Source organism: Camelus bactrianus, chromosome 3 (genome assembly GCF_048773025.1).
Source record: "Camelus bactrianus isolate YW-2024 breed Bactrian camel chromosome 3, ASM4877302v1, whole genome shotgun sequence".
In the NCBI taxonomy this organism is placed as follows: domain Eukaryota; kingdom Metazoa; phylum Chordata; class Mammalia; order Artiodactyla; family Camelidae; genus Camelus; species Camelus bactrianus.
Genome location: NC_133541.1, coordinates 66,181,567 through 66,196,933, shown reverse-complemented (window position 1 = coordinate 66,196,933; position 15,367 = coordinate 66,181,567). Strand labels below are relative to the sequence as shown.

Here is a 15,367-nt window from a genome sequence, read left to right as displayed (position 1 = left end):
CAAGAATCTGTATATGAGAACACAATGCCAAAAAAAGACAAAGAAAAAAAAGAAATAGCTGGTTGGTTCAGAATAAAATATGATAGATGATATTTATAGTATAAAATATCCTCCTAGGATGTTTTCCAGTATGTGCCCCTTAATATGAAGAAAGGAGAGAGAGAGAGAGAGAGAGAGAGAGAGAATGTGTGTGTGTGTGTGTTTGTGTGTGTGTGTAGACAGGTACCCAAGAGTCTCTGTATGTCAATGCAGGAAAATGCCGATGGCAAGAGAAAATAACTAGCAAAATCACTGAAACCTCTTTAGCCCAAGACAGATAGTCTCTGAACTGAAACATTTGGTCTTTGGTTACAGACTTCTATGCATGACTACTGGTTGCATTTTATGTTTGATTTTCACAAGTCTCGTAATTCAAATCTAGAATTAGACTCACCAGATGTCTGTGACAACACCTTTATTTAAACTCTATTAAAACCTACAGCTGTGAAAATAAACCTTGAAACACAGTAAATAAACCGATGAGGACTTTTATATCACGAGCATGACCTGGAAGAGAGTTTTTCCTAAAAAAGGAGTGCTTGGATAATGGTCCCATCATTCACTGGGCTGATGGGGCTTACAGAAATTCCAGAAACTTGAAAACCCCAAACCCCCAAACTGACTCAACTTTGTTCTGTTTTCATCTGTCTTCAAGAGAGTCCTCCAGGGTGTTTGGATGTGTATCAAAACATTTTCATAATTTTGCCACTGGAGGGCTCAATGGCCTTTTTAATGTTTCTTTCAGGAGGTTATATCTTATGTTTGTATAACAGTGAGACTTTGAAACAAAACTTTTTCGTGTTTTTGAGAAAGCCTGTTTTGTTTTGTTTCTTTTAGTGGGGGTGGGTGGTGGTGCATTTAGGTGCCCAAGTGCATATGTCATTACAGCCAAAAAGGTTTCATAATGCACTCAACGATAGAAAGTCCTGTCATTGCTACATGTAAACTGAAATCAAATAGGCTGCTTTAATTTTTCTCTCAGAGAATAAAGGGAATCGATAATGTATTGAGCAAGACTTCTGGCACGTGCATCTGTGGTATCCTCACATGTGTGTCCAGGTGGCCATGTGGAGGACAGGTGGATTAGGGAGGGCTGAGAGATCTCCAATAGCCCAGGAATTCTATGCAGTTGGGGTGGGAGTGGGAGTATTTTTTAAGGATTAACTGGAAAAACATAGGGGTGAGTGTCAGGGGAATAGTGGTCATGGACGGTTCCAGGATTCCCTGTCATGTGTTCTGTTGTAAAAATTATGTCTGGAGTTCTTTTCCTGCCTGTATTACACGCATGTGTGGCCCGACCTCTCTGAGACTGATGATGCTGGAGCATGGATTAAGCAAAGGAATATTGATGTGAGTGCCACCTCAGTTTGACATGTGCATGATTCCTTCTGAAATTTAGGAGGCATTCAGGAAGTAACAATGAGGTGTTATGCAAAAGACTTGTACACAGTGGGAGGGGTATAGCTCAGTGGTAGAGTGTGCACTTGGCATGCACAAGGTCCTGTGTTCAATCCCCAGTACCTCCATTAAAATAAATAATCCTAATTATTTCCCCAAAAAAGAAATTTAAGAAAAATTTTTAGAAGTCACATTATCATTTAAACTCCAAAACTTGCAGACAGTGTTGGCCCCCAAGTGAAAGTATAAAATCAACATAAAGCGGAGATACAAACTTATCAGAATGACTCTTCCAGATTTGGTAAGACTTAACTATAAGCTAACTGAAGAATCCAAATATTTAAAGATTAATAACATGCGTGTTAGAAAGGAGATGATTGCTCAGACTGAAACCTACAGAGGGAAAAGGCAGAGTCTGAGAAAGAAACTTTGGAGGGGTCTGGCTAAGAACTGCTCGAGAAGGCTGGCATGGAAACTTCAGTTCTTGTGACTATCCCACCACGTGATGGATGCTTGTGTCTCTAAAATTTTGAATCATCAATAAATTCTCCTTGTTCTGATTTCATGCCTATTCAACTACATTTGATTTTATTATTTGGCCTTTCATAGATTTGCCTATTACAGAGAATGTACTGGTTATATCAGTGTGAGTGTTTAGATCCACGTGTCAGTAGTATTTTTCACATAGCTCAGAATCTACAGGTGTGGTGTGCCAAAAAAAAGCTGGATTCTGAGCTGGCAGAGTTGAGAACAAGACTCTGGACCATGGCAAGTTCACCAAGGTCAGTTGCACTTTCTTAGGCTGTTTGCACCTTACCAGTGGGCCTGCCATAGTGATGCCTTTCAGATCCACCTTCCTTCCAATCTCTACAAACCCCACTAAGTGTTTCAGAGTAAATCGGAAAGAGATGCAGAGAGCAGGAAAACTGTAATTTTTGAAAGGAAATACCAAGTACTCTAATTATAAAATTTTCTCATCACATTTTATTCATGAATCACAGAAAGAGTTAGTGAGCATTTACTATGTGCTTGACATGTGTATTCCACTCTTATGTTCACTGAAGTTGGCCAAAAAAATGAAGTGGAATATCTCTTTTGCTTGGAAGCCTGGTTTTCCTGCTGGGAGACATCTGGGAACAGCTTCTGGAGTAGGCAGGGAATAGTCAACAAGGGGTTGAGCTGTCAGGCTCCCTACCTTGGTACCCCCAGAGAAATGGAGGCAGTTCCTTTACTCACAGGGTTGGGGTCCATCCTACCAGAGTTATTCTCTTCTAGGTGAAGTCCAAGTTTGCTCTGACTTACTGTTTCCTAAAGGCCTATTTTGAAGCCACTTTCAGAAAGTGTTTGTAGGGAACTTGAGTCTGAGCTCAGCAGTGGTGCCTGCTGGATCTGGGGAAATTTTAAGAGGCAGAGAGGTGGCATTCACCACCTCCTCTAGACTGCCTGTGTCTGGTGTCTCACCTGGCAGAGGGCCACCTTTGCTGGTCCTGAAAGGATCTTTGGGATTTATGGTTCAAGGAACAGCCAAAAAGAGGAAATACAGATAACTACTACATACCAAGTATTCTTATCAACTTTCTGGGGACGTTGCTTGATAAGAAAATGGCTTAGACTACATGATTATAAGGAAGCATCAAAAAAACAAAACAAAACAAAACAACTCAACTAAAAATGGCTTCCATAAGAAGGCCATTTTAAATCTCACTTCATGGGGCATTTTGGGGTTCCAGAGTCAGTCTGGCAGCTCATCAGTCTTCAGGGACTTCATATCTCCCATCTGGATCATCAGGACATCAGGGACATCTCTCATAGTCAGCACAGGATGACTCCAGCAGTTCCAATCTGTTTGTGTTTCTGGTTGTGTTATATACACATGTGGTCCAACCTTTCTGATGCTAATATGGAGCTCATGCTGAGCAAAGGAATTCTGACATGAGTACCACATTGATTTAGCATCTGCATAATTTGTGTGTATATGTGTGTGTGTGTGATTTTTAGTAGGGAACAAGTGGTGAATGTTTTTGTGCATCTCCCTTTTTACCAAGGAGGAAAATCCTTTCCACAATCGTTCAGCCGGCTTTATTTTAGGTCTTTTTGGTCAGAGCTGGATTGCATGCCCACTTTTTATGCAGTTATCAGCAAAGAATATATAGAGCCTCAATCCAGACCAATCACAATTGACCTCCTAGGAATGGGCACATTGCTACTCAGCAGTCCTCATAGGAAATGAAAGATGTAACATAAAAGAAACACGGCCAGCTGTTAACTATCTTTTCCAAGGTCTGTAAAGAGAAAATTGACTTAAATGACATTGAAGGGAATTTAGAGTGCCTTTAAAGGAAGAATGTGCAGACTAGAAAGTGGTATTGTGCACTAGATCATATTATTGAGCGTAAACATATTTACTAAAGAGCTTCTAAAAAAAAAAAATGAATGAATTTTGACCAGAACATAATTCTGCCTTGCTTGGAGGCTGGAAGATGTATTTAATGACCTTAAGAGTTTCCTTCATCATAGTGATAAGGAGAAATGTCATTAACAAGGAATTAACGAAGAACTATATTCAAATTTTAAATGGGTTTGGACTCTCAAGCTTTAAGAGACAAGTTCAGAAATACAATGTTTCATTTCGGTGATCATGTTTTTCTAGTTCAACTGGTCTTTTACTTGGTATAAAAATGAATTGTGAGGTTGATAAATATTTAAATTCTTCGATACCACTTTCCAGAGATGTTGATTCAAAAGATGTATTCATTATCTGTTGCTGCATGACAAATTATCAAATCAAGCAGCATAAAACAATACCTATTTCTTATGTCACAGTTCTATAGTCAGAAGTAGTTCGCCTGAGTTCTCTACTTAGGGTCTTGCAAGGTTGAAATCAAGGTGTCAGCTGGACTGGGCTCTTAGCTGAAAGCTGAAGGGAACAATCTACTTCCAAGCTCCCTCCAGTTGTTAGTAGAAGTGACTCCCTTGTGGTTGTGGGACTGAGGCCCCTTTGTCTTGCTGTTGACTAGTGACTGTTCTTAGCCCTTAAAGCTCTCAGGCCCTTGCCATATGGCCCCTTTCATCTCAGTGCCAGAGAACCTCTGTCAACCTCTGTCATATACAAATCTGTCTGACTTTTCCTTCTGCAACTAGCCAGAGAAACTTCCTGCTTTTAAACGGCTTATGTGATTTGGTTAAGCCCTTTTGGATAATCTGTCTTAAAGTTAACTGAGTAGTAACCTTAATAACATGTGCAGAATCCCTTTTGTCACGTAACATAATTATGGGAGTAACACCAGGGCATAGATATCATGGGGGACATCTTAAAATTCTGCTTACTGCAGTATCGCTCGCATGGGACCCATGTATCTGCCTGTTTAATCAGCTCCTCGTAAGACTCTGATGCAGCTCACAAATTGAGTAAAGAGCTCTTGCTGAAACATGACCACGGCTGTCCTTGTAGATTATATCAAACCTCTTGAAATTAGAAGTCTCAAAAAGGGAGGCAAAATGTTTGTATAAACAAGAAGTTAACGTGTTTATTCAAATCTGAGTCAAATTGCTGTTGCAATATAAGTGATAAATGATCAGTTGTATTTCCAAGGTCTGGAGAACTTTCAAGTCTATTAGTCAAGTAGTAAGAACTATCTATATCTTTAACTCTGGATAAGACCCTGGACTGCTTTACAGCTAGAAGGAATCATGTTCTGTTTTTACTTTTTTTTTTTTTTTTTACTAGAGGATGTTGTTAAAAAATCAACCAGCTTATTTTGCATGTTTATATAAAATAACTATGTGATTGAAATGTTTGCATTTATAATAAATACTTTGGAATTTTACTTAGTAGCTGTTTTTCCCCCTTATTGGCTGCTAAGAAGATATTTTTTTTTCCTTTTTTTTTTTCTGGCTTCTTTCACTTAGCATGATTATTTGAGATTCATCCACATTGCATATCAATCATTTATTTCTCTTTATTGCAAGTGGTATTCTATTGTATGGATATCCAACAGCTTGTTTGTTCATTCACTTTTTGATGGACATTGGGTTGTGTCCAGATTTTAGCTGTTGTAAATATAGCTGCTGTGGACATTCAGATACACACCTTTGTATAGACATAAGCTTTCAGTTCTTTTGGCTAAATGCCTGGTAATGAAATGATTGGATAATATGGTAAGTGTGTTTAATTTTTTAAGACATTATCAAACTGTTTTCCAAAGCGGTTTTAACATTTTTCATTCCCACCAGCAACGCGTGAGAGTTCCAGCTCCTCCACGTCCTCATCAACAGTTGGTTTGGTCAGTCTTAAATTTTAGCCACTCTAATAGGTGTCTAGTGATATCTCATGGTTTTAATTTGCATTTCTCTAAAGATAAATGATGTTGAGCATCTTTACATATGCTTATTTGCCATCCATATATCTTTTCTGGTCAAGTGTCTGTTCAAATCTTTTGCCCACTTTTTTTTTTTTTTTAAATCAGATTAAAAAACTTCTGTTGAGTTTTGAGGGTTCTTTATTTGTTCTGAATCAAGTCCTTGATCAGATATATGAATTGCAAATGGTTCTCCCCAGTATGTAGTTTGTCTTTTCATTCTTTTAAAATCGTATTTCGAAGAGTGAAAGTTTTAATTTTGATAAGGTCCAATATATCAATTTAAAAACATTTTATGTATCATGTTTTTGTTGATGGTTGTAGCTGTGAAATTTTTGCCTGACCCAAGTTTGCAAAGATTTTATCCTATGTTTTCTTCTACAAGTTTTACAGTTTTAGATTCTACATTTTCTACATTTAGGCCTTTGACTAATTTCTAGTTAATTTTGTGATATTGTATGTACAAGGTGTGAAATGAAGTTCCTTATTTTGCATATGGGTATCCAATTGTTGCAGTACCATTGACTGAAAGATTTTGCTTTCTGGATTGAATTACCTTTCCTCCTCCCATAGTAGTTTTCCTTGGGAGTGTGGGTCTATTTTTGGACTTGCTATTTTATTCCGTTGATCTATGTGTCTCTATTTTTATACCAATGCTATATTGTCTTGAATATGGTAATCTTATGTTAAGTCTTGAAATCAGACAGTGTTGGTCGTTTAACTTTTTTCCTCTTTTTCCAAGTTGTTTTGGCTATTGTAAGTCCTTTGCATTTTGCTGTGAGTTTCAGATTTAGTTTGTCAATTTCTATAACAAATTTCTGCTGGTATTTTGATTGGGTTGTGTTAAATCTCTAGAGCAATTTGGGGAGAATTCTTAACAACACTGAGTCTTCTAACGGACTAAACGGATTTTTAATATCTCTCAGCATTGCATTACAGCTTTCAGTATTCAGGTCTTGCTCTTCTCTTCTCAGATTTATATCTAAATATTCTGTATTTTTGAGGTTGTTGTTTGTACTATTATTCTCTTTAAATTTCGTTTTGCTCTTGTTGAGAATATATGAAGACAATAGATTTTTGTATTTTGATGTTGTATCCTAAAACTTTGCTAAATTCATATATTAGATCTCATAGTTTTTCTGTAGATTTATTGGATTTTCTTCATAGACAATTACGTAATCTGTGAATAAAAACAATTTTGCTTCTTCCTTTCCACTCACTCTAGATGCCTTTTCTTTTTTTATTGTGCTGACATGAACTTTCAGCAAAATACTAAATAAAAATCATGAGAGTGAACATCTTGTATTAATCCTGGTCATAGGGGGAAAGCATTTAGTTTTTCATCATTATGATGTTAGCTGTAAAGTCGTTTCTTTCTTTCTCTCTTTTTCTTTCTCTTTCTTTCTCTTTCTATTTTTCTGTCTTCCTCCCTTCCTCCCTCTCTTTCTCTCTTTCTTTCTCTCCCATATATCAAGTTGAGGGAGTTTCTTTTTATTTTTTATCAGGAGAAACTTGTTGGATTTTGGTCAGATGCTTTTTGGGCAGCCATTGAAATTATCATATGGGTTTTCTCTTTGAGTTTATTAATATAGTGAATTATACTGTTTGCTTTTTTAAAATGTCAAAACAACTTTGTATTCCTGGGGAGAGCCACACTTGATGTATTGATTTTTGTATGTTGTTGGATTTGATATGCTAAAATACTGTTTCAAACTTTTGCATCTATGCTCATGAGGCATACTGGTCTGTAGTTTTTTTTTTTTTTCTTGTAATACTTTTGTCTGGTTTGATATCAGGGAAATGTTGGCCTTTATAATTAGTTGGGAAGTACTTTCTCCTCCTCAGTTTTTTTTTAGAAGAGTTTGTGTAGAATTCATTTTATTTTTTCTTTAATGTTAGAATTCACCAGTGAAGTCATCTGTGCCTTGAGTTTTGTTTGTGGGAAAGTTTTGGCAAATTCATCTAATTTACTAGCTATGGAGCTATTCAGGTTATCTGTTTCTTTTTGAAAGCTTTAGTAGTTTGTGTCTTTCAAGGAAATTGTCCACTTAAGTTGTCAGTTTTGATTGGAACTGTCATTCATAATATTCTCTCAACATCTTTTTAGTATTTGTAGAATGTGTAATTATGCCACGAATGGGTTTTAAATATCTGTATTTATTAGTAAACACAATAATAGTATTTACTTTCTGAGGCAAGGACAGATTATTATTACTTATAGCAATAACTATGCTGGTTTCCCTTTCCTTAACAGTTTCCCCTTCTTGGGGGATGAAAGTCAGAAGTCACCCAACATATACTGGGGTCTGACCTGTAGGTGAGCAACTGCAAAAACTTGAATCTGAGAACTTATGTAAATGTTGAACCCTCTATTCCTAAGAGAGGAAGAGAAAGAGAGAAACTTAATCTTCTCTTTGTAAACAAATTCTCCTTGGGAAGAGAGGGGAAGAAACTATTTCAATGTTTATAGCTTTTTGTTTGAACTACTATATATTAGCAATTTCTTATAATTTACTTACTCTTAGTGTTATCTGTATATATATCTTTTCTGTCTCACTAGATCAGAAACTTTTAGAGAGCAGGGACAGCTGAAAAGGTACTTATTATAGTGTCTTATATATAGTATATTTTAATTAAGTATTTACTTGAATAATGGTGTGATCTTGCCTTCTTTTGAACTCTTCAAGCATGCATTGATTTTTCCATCCAACTAGATCATAAGTTTCTTGAGGGTAGAGGCATGCCTTTTACTTCATTGTTTTCTTACAATTTGATAAACTCTTGGCATACTTTTTTTGAAACAAAGACTTATTAATTTATAGTGTTAATATAAGAGAATGCCATAGTGAAGAAAAATAGTATAATGTATATTACAAAATGGTATCCTTTCATTAAGCCCTCTGTCTTTGGAAAGCTATAGAGACACAGCCCATGAGCAGAAAGAAAATAGTGTTGTTCTTAAATAATTGCACAGATTCTACAAGATGGTATAAATTTTTTATCATTCCCATTAATTTGCCTTTTAGCTAATGCAAAGTCTGTCACAGATGGGAATCTGATCTCTCTTTGGCTGCTTGCATCTTCTCCTTTTTGCTTTTCCTTTTCTAAATTCTGGAAACTATTAACTTTCTAAGCTTTGTCCTCAGTTCCATTTGGAAAGGGGTGGTGAGTGGATCTCTCAGTACTCAGAGAAAAATGCTCTCAGCCTTCTGTGTATACCCGACTAGAACATCTATACACAGAACCCGCTGTTCCTTTACTAATAGTAACCATTATTCAGAGCATAACTTTAAGAGGTTCTCATGTAAGAAGAAAGCCACCATCTCTGCTCTGCTTTACCTGAGAGGTTGGGCATGAGGAGCAAAGAAAAGAGCTGAGAAGAAAGGAGAATTGGGTGGTGCCACAGTGAAATAGTAGGCCACTCCCGTGAGACATGGGCAAATTCAAATCTGAGCTCGAATTGACCAGTTTCACCATAATTTGAGCTTTCAATTTCTTTTTTCCCCCCTAAAACTAAAGAAATGCATCAAGTCCTTCCCTGTGGCCTCTGAGGCTTTATGGGCCTGTCAGAGTCTGTTCAGGATGCAGAAAAAACATAGAAGGAATCTTAGCCACCTTCAGTCCAGAATCTCTCTCCTTACAGTTATCTAATCTCTTCTGTTTTGAATAGTCTAAAATTCCATTGTATTTTCTAGTCCAGACTTACATAGTCATTTTGTCCAGAGTCTCAGAAAATGAAGTGTTCTTTCTTGATGACCTCATGTGGAAAATTACCTCACATTGATCTCTTTCTTTGCTTCAAATTCATCTTTAAATCAGCATAGTTTGCAGTGAAATTGCTGTTTAATAGCAAGTTACTAGATTTCGGTGGATATTTGAAATTTGTGTGTTGTGGGGAATTTACCTTTTTCTTCACACTAAATATTTACACAATTCGCAAATAAAAAAAAAAATCCCAAATCTGTAGAACTTAACAAAATCCTCATGGCAAGTAGAGTGAGGAGGCCCCAATAGTTGTTGAGTTTAAAAAAGAGGTGTCTTTGAGGGTGTGGTACATGGTGAGGGAGAGATTAGCTAATAGGGAGAGTTACTACAGGAAGCATTTGCTGTGGGCATATGGGCCACTGGCCGAAATCACTCTGAGGAAGACACAGCCTGCATGTGTCACACAGAGATTCTCATGCTGTTGGTTCTGGTGTGGCCACCGACAGAGTGTTCTTTGGTGTTGCTTTAGTGGACAGGAATGTTTTTTCAAGGCAGGAGGTGATAACTGAAAAGAGGAATTTTTCTTTCACTTAAACAGTTTTAAAAATGACAGAGTTGTGACATTCTACTCGAATCTACGTAACATATTTTCCTGAAGACAACAAATAAACGCGAACCCATTAATAATAAATATACCTCAGGCCCAGACTCTGGCCAGGAAAAAGGGGTGGAGAAAAGAGGGAGGGTGGAAAGGAGATGGAGAGTGGAGGAGACGCTGGAAAGGGAGGTTCCCATAGACACAAGAAAAATGAAATAAGCCCCAGGAACAGAACAAGGCACAGGTTTCCAGAAGAGAACAGCATGGAAGGCAGCAGCAATCACTGTGAACTCTTCATGGAAATCTAAAGTGAAGTGCAAGGATAAAGCATTGGTTCTCACTTGGAACTTGGACCATTTACCACTATGCAATGCTGAGAGCTAATGAATAGTGTAGGACAATGTGTGTGTGTGTGTGTGTGTGTGTGTGTGTGTATGCATATATTTTTATATATATAGATATATCTATTTATATGTATATCATGTAATGAATAAATTATCTTTCAACTGTCATATTTTTATAAGGATCTTTTAAAAATAGCAGCAAATATATAGCCATTAGGTGTTATTAATAGTAGGCTGAGTCCATAGAGAATGCAGAGGGAACGTTACCATGTAAAAGCTGCATTTGTCCACTGGTCTGAGATGCCTAGGAGCTATTTTTGCACATTTATCTGAGAAATGAGGAAAAGATTCTTCTCTTAAGCTAAAAAACCCCCTGTAGTTGACTGGTTTAATGTTCAGATTTTAATGTATATTCTGTTTCCAGCAAAAGCCTTTTAATATGTTCCCCATCATCCAGCAACATGTTCTGATGCACATGCTAATTTATATATGGCAAATAGGAAGCTGAAAATTCTCAACTGAGAAGTTAAAGACTTGAGCCTTTTATTTTAAACATTGGAATCAAAGAGGTGGTCAGGGAGAGGACACGTGACTGGGGACGTTGCAAAGGAAATTCATGCACCAGACAGATGTCCTTGGATGACGCCACTACAGTTCCATCCAATTTTGTAGAAACTGGTCATTTTGTGGAGTGTTTTCTGCACTTGTGATTATTATAAAGCAGAGGTTCTCAGTTCTATCAGAAAATGTCTTCCTTTTTAAAATAAACAGTTTGTAATGACTCACTTATTAATATGTTAAAATTTATAGCTTCAAAAATTAATATAATGTTCTTACTCTGTTATAAAGGAGAAATAAGAGAAACGCAATCAACAGTAAAATTATACACACCCACATCTAAATACTTAATCACAACTATCCTTATTACCTCCAGATGCACCCAAGGGATGTGCTGCCCTCCTTGGATTTGGAACTGTTGTAATAAAGTAGCATTTCATACAACTATGCTTTGCTGGTTTGTCTTTGGCATTTTTCTTACTTTTCCTCTCATTTTTATCATTCTGTTTCCTTGCAATTCCTGACAAATGAGTATAGGAATAAGAACGGCTGGATTTATGCCATCTACTTCTTCATGGTGATTTTAGCTGTGGATTTTGGACATAGATGACTCACCTGACACGCACACTTGGTGTGCTCTTTAGACCTAAGTCCTGCACTTTTGTCTGAAGATGCTTGGTACTGTTACATTATAAAATTGTCAGTTTCTTCTGAGGCAATACTAAATGATAACAGTCCAAACATTTACAATGATGACATAGGACTTTTGTGATGTATCTGGATTCTTTATTTCATGGCATTTTATTACCAAGATGTTTTCAGAAAAACGTTACATTCTTTCCCCTAGGATGTCACTGATTAACAGAATACAAAATCTCCTCAAAGATACCTTTTGAGTTGAGGCAATATCATTATATTTATTGAAGTGAAATCTTTTCACCCAGGATGTCAAGTATTGCCCATAGTATATTATGGTATTACAACATTTTATTGGGAACTAAAAATTAAGTAGTTCTAGTCATTTAATCTAGTAGAAAAGTAAGGAGCAGATATGTACCTCGAAAACAAAAATTAAGAGTCAATTTGGAAAATTCGTTATGCAGTTAAAGAAAAAGGAAGTCATACTCATGTGCGTGTAAGTAATTTTAGGATGCAAGTTTATAAAGATGTCATATTAAAATAAAATTTAAATTATAGCTTAAATATTCTGCTAATAAGTTTTTCACCTTTAAAATACTACTGACCCCGTTGGAAATTATTAAATAGGATCTGTTTTCCATCAAATGGCCAAATTAATGTACTTAGCTAAGAGGATGTCTGGCCTGGAGGTTAAAGCATATCCTCTGAAGGCCTGAATTCCAGGTCTGCCACTTAATAGCTGTGTAAACTTGGGCAAGTCACTTAACCTCTTTGGTTTAAAAAAATATATATATATAATATATAATACCCACCTTTCATGAAGTTGTTGTGAGATTAAATTGGTTAATGTGGGTAAAACATTGAGTTGTGCCTGGCATAGAGTAAATACAGGTATAGGTCAGTTTTATGATTCTTATCACATGTGAGTGAGGCCAGCTGGACTCTGTTACCTGTCTGTGGATTGTTCATATCTGTCACTAGATAGTTATTACCGTTCCCTTGAATGAATGGGCACAGCCCCCTGTTTTGGCCCAGAGGTGTCCCAGAATGGATGTCCTTTTTAGGCTGGGCTCCCTAGAAGCTGACTTTGAAAGGATTTGTTTCTATGAATGTGATTTATTCGGAAGTTTGCTCGGGAAACCTGATAGGAGGTTGGAAAGGCAGGACCAGAAAGGAAGCAAGCCCAGCAAGGACATGATATCAAGCAAAGTCTCAGGACAGTAGCAGGATGAGTCTTTTAGGGAGAAGGCCCTGGAGACAACACAGGTCACACCCTGGAGTGTCTGGTTCAGGACAGGGGAGCTGGTATGACCATATTCCCCCATCCCTTGGGCACTCATTGGTTAAGGGCTGCTCCAGGGAAACAGGAATTTCCAGGCACTTTAATCTCTGCCATGGGGCACGAAGAGGAAGAATTTTGGTCTGGATTATTGGAGATACTAGGTACTGTTTTTCAAGGCTGTAGAAAGTATTAGGTTTCTCTGTCCATAATGAAGGAGTTGACAACTTTCATCTTCATGAATGTTGGATACTTCTGAAGTGCCTGTGTGGTTTGCTTTTCAAATGGATTCTGGGAAAAAAAAAAAAAGAGCAGATAATACCATTTAGTACTTCAAAAGTCTGTTTAATTTGGTTGATTAGTCTTACCCTAAGTGTACAAAGGAATGTTCATCCCAGAGTTTACAATGGTGCCAGGAATCTTGGTTCACACTTAAGGAAGGAGTAGAGACTTCTGTCAGTGAAGTCATATTATGTGCTAGAGACTGTGTGATAGTCTCCTAAAGATACTGCATCTAGTCCTTATCTACATGTGGGTAAGTTAGGCATTATCCTAATTTTAAGTCTAGGGAAATGGAAGTTCAGAGAGGCTTTATGCTCAAAGTTGCACAGAACTAGAATTAAAATTGAAGTTAAAGCCTGCTCTCTTTGCTAGTTTCTGTTACAGAGGAAGTAGGGAAAAGCTTTATATTCTGATTTTAGGTTGATATCCAGAGACACAGAATTTTCTGTCTTTGAATCATTATGGCTTTTTAGTGTTTACTGAACTGTGAGGGAATAGGGAGTATTTATGTGTGCTGTGTGTGTGTCTGAGAGAAAGACGTGGGGGGAAGGGAATTATACTTGACAGTTGTTAATAAATTTTATTTCTCTGAGCCCTGAAAAGGACAACGATAAGTTGTAGAGCACTGCTTGAAAGTGCCCACCTTTTTGTTCACTGTGGCATAAACATAGTCATTGCTTTCCCTTGTAAAGAAGACACACTCTTTGGACGTGAGAAACAGTAACTCTGGGTAAAGGATTAAGAAAAAAAATGCATTTATCTCATTCTTCTACTTTCTCAGAAGCAGTGTAAGGCTTGTGCCTTCATTTAGGCCAATCTATGTGCACCTTAAATTGTGTTGATTTAGGGTCATTGACTTCTTAGTTGGAATTGGTTTTAGACAATTATTTAAATACAGAGAAGTTGGACTATGGACTGATGCTTTGGATGCTTCAGACTACTAGACACTATTTGCTAATTGTTGGATCTAAACAGCCCTATAGATGTTGACAAAGCAAAAATGAATCTTGCAGGTTCTTTTGTTTTAATCAGGAAGATGTCTGGAAGACCATGTCTGAGGGGTGTGAATTGCTGTTGTGGAGCATAGAAATCTTACCCCAGGCATGAGTTATTCACCTCCCTTCAGCCTAGCAGTTACGTGGTTATTCTGGGTTCCACTGTGATTGGAGAGTAAAATTTCATTACATGCTTCTTCCAATAGCTGATGCTTACTTCACCAGAGCCATTGCATCTCTCATGTTAAAGATCAGAGATCAAAATTCCTCTATTTGTAATGTATTTCCTGAGGTTTACACATGATTTCCTGCTATTTAAATGTATTTCTTAGAGATATTTTCAAATTGCCTCATTGTTTGCTATGAAAAAAAAAAGAGAAAAACAGAAATATGTTTCTATTCAAGCTGATCATAAATGTTTGAGATGATTGTTAAAAATTTACAAATGCACGGTTTTTCAGTAAAGTACAGGGAATGACTTAGAGAGTTGAAGTGAATTTTAGAGTTAGGCTCAAGTTAACTTTGAAGAGGAACTGTAATTTTCTACTGTGATGCTTGAAGAAAATTCCTTCTAGTTGTTGTAGTGTTGGATATTCCTTTCACTTAATCCCCTAGTTAGTTATTTTTTCACCAAATTTAGACTTTCTGTTATTTGCAATAATTTGTTCAGTTTCTAGAAATATGCAAGAGATACTTGTGTGGAATCATCAACATTTAAATAACTGATGAAATTATTAATGTCCCTGATTAACAATGACAGCTAACAGTGAGCCACTTGCTAAGCAAAAAGTAGCTAGTTCCTCCCCCTTAAGGGTTAAATGAATAGTTGATTGCCTGATGTGATTTACTATATTAAAGAGCACAACGAATTTATATTAATTACATACTTTTAAAATGTGATATAAGAGACATAAACATTTTTACTGTGACTGAAATATTTAAAGGGGTCTGTCCTGAAGTGATTACTTTAACTGGTTCTAAAATTATAGCTTTAAAAAAAAGTAAAGGCCTTTGTAGAAAAAAGAGAACACTTCAAGTTTACTTTTTATCATTTCATGAACATTTTTCACTTCGCCTTGCATTTTGTGATATTATAAACAAAGAAATTCCTGTAGTACCACATGTCGTAAAACCATGAAGCAGAATTCTTTAGAAGCTGAGAAAAATCAGGA

General features: G+C 36.7%; 1 protein-coding gene and 1 long non-coding RNA gene across 16 annotated transcripts in view; one reads left to right on the top strand and one right to left on the bottom strand.

Moving 5' to 3' along the window:
* Positions 1–15,367, top strand: part of MCTP1 (multiple C2 and transmembrane domain containing 1) — a 483,190-nt gene that overhangs the window by 37,838 nt on the left and 429,985 nt on the right. The gene's annotated exons all lie outside the window — the stretch shown is intronic.
* The window catches only part of LOC123615195 (uncharacterized), a 50,821-nt gene continuing 47,240 nt past the window's right edge, over positions 11,787–15,367 (bottom strand). The window contains exon 5 of the long non-coding RNA XR_006722760.2: positions 11,787–13,209. This is a non-coding gene — a long non-coding RNA (uncharacterized LOC123615195). The remainder of the gene's footprint in view (positions 13,210–15,367) is intronic.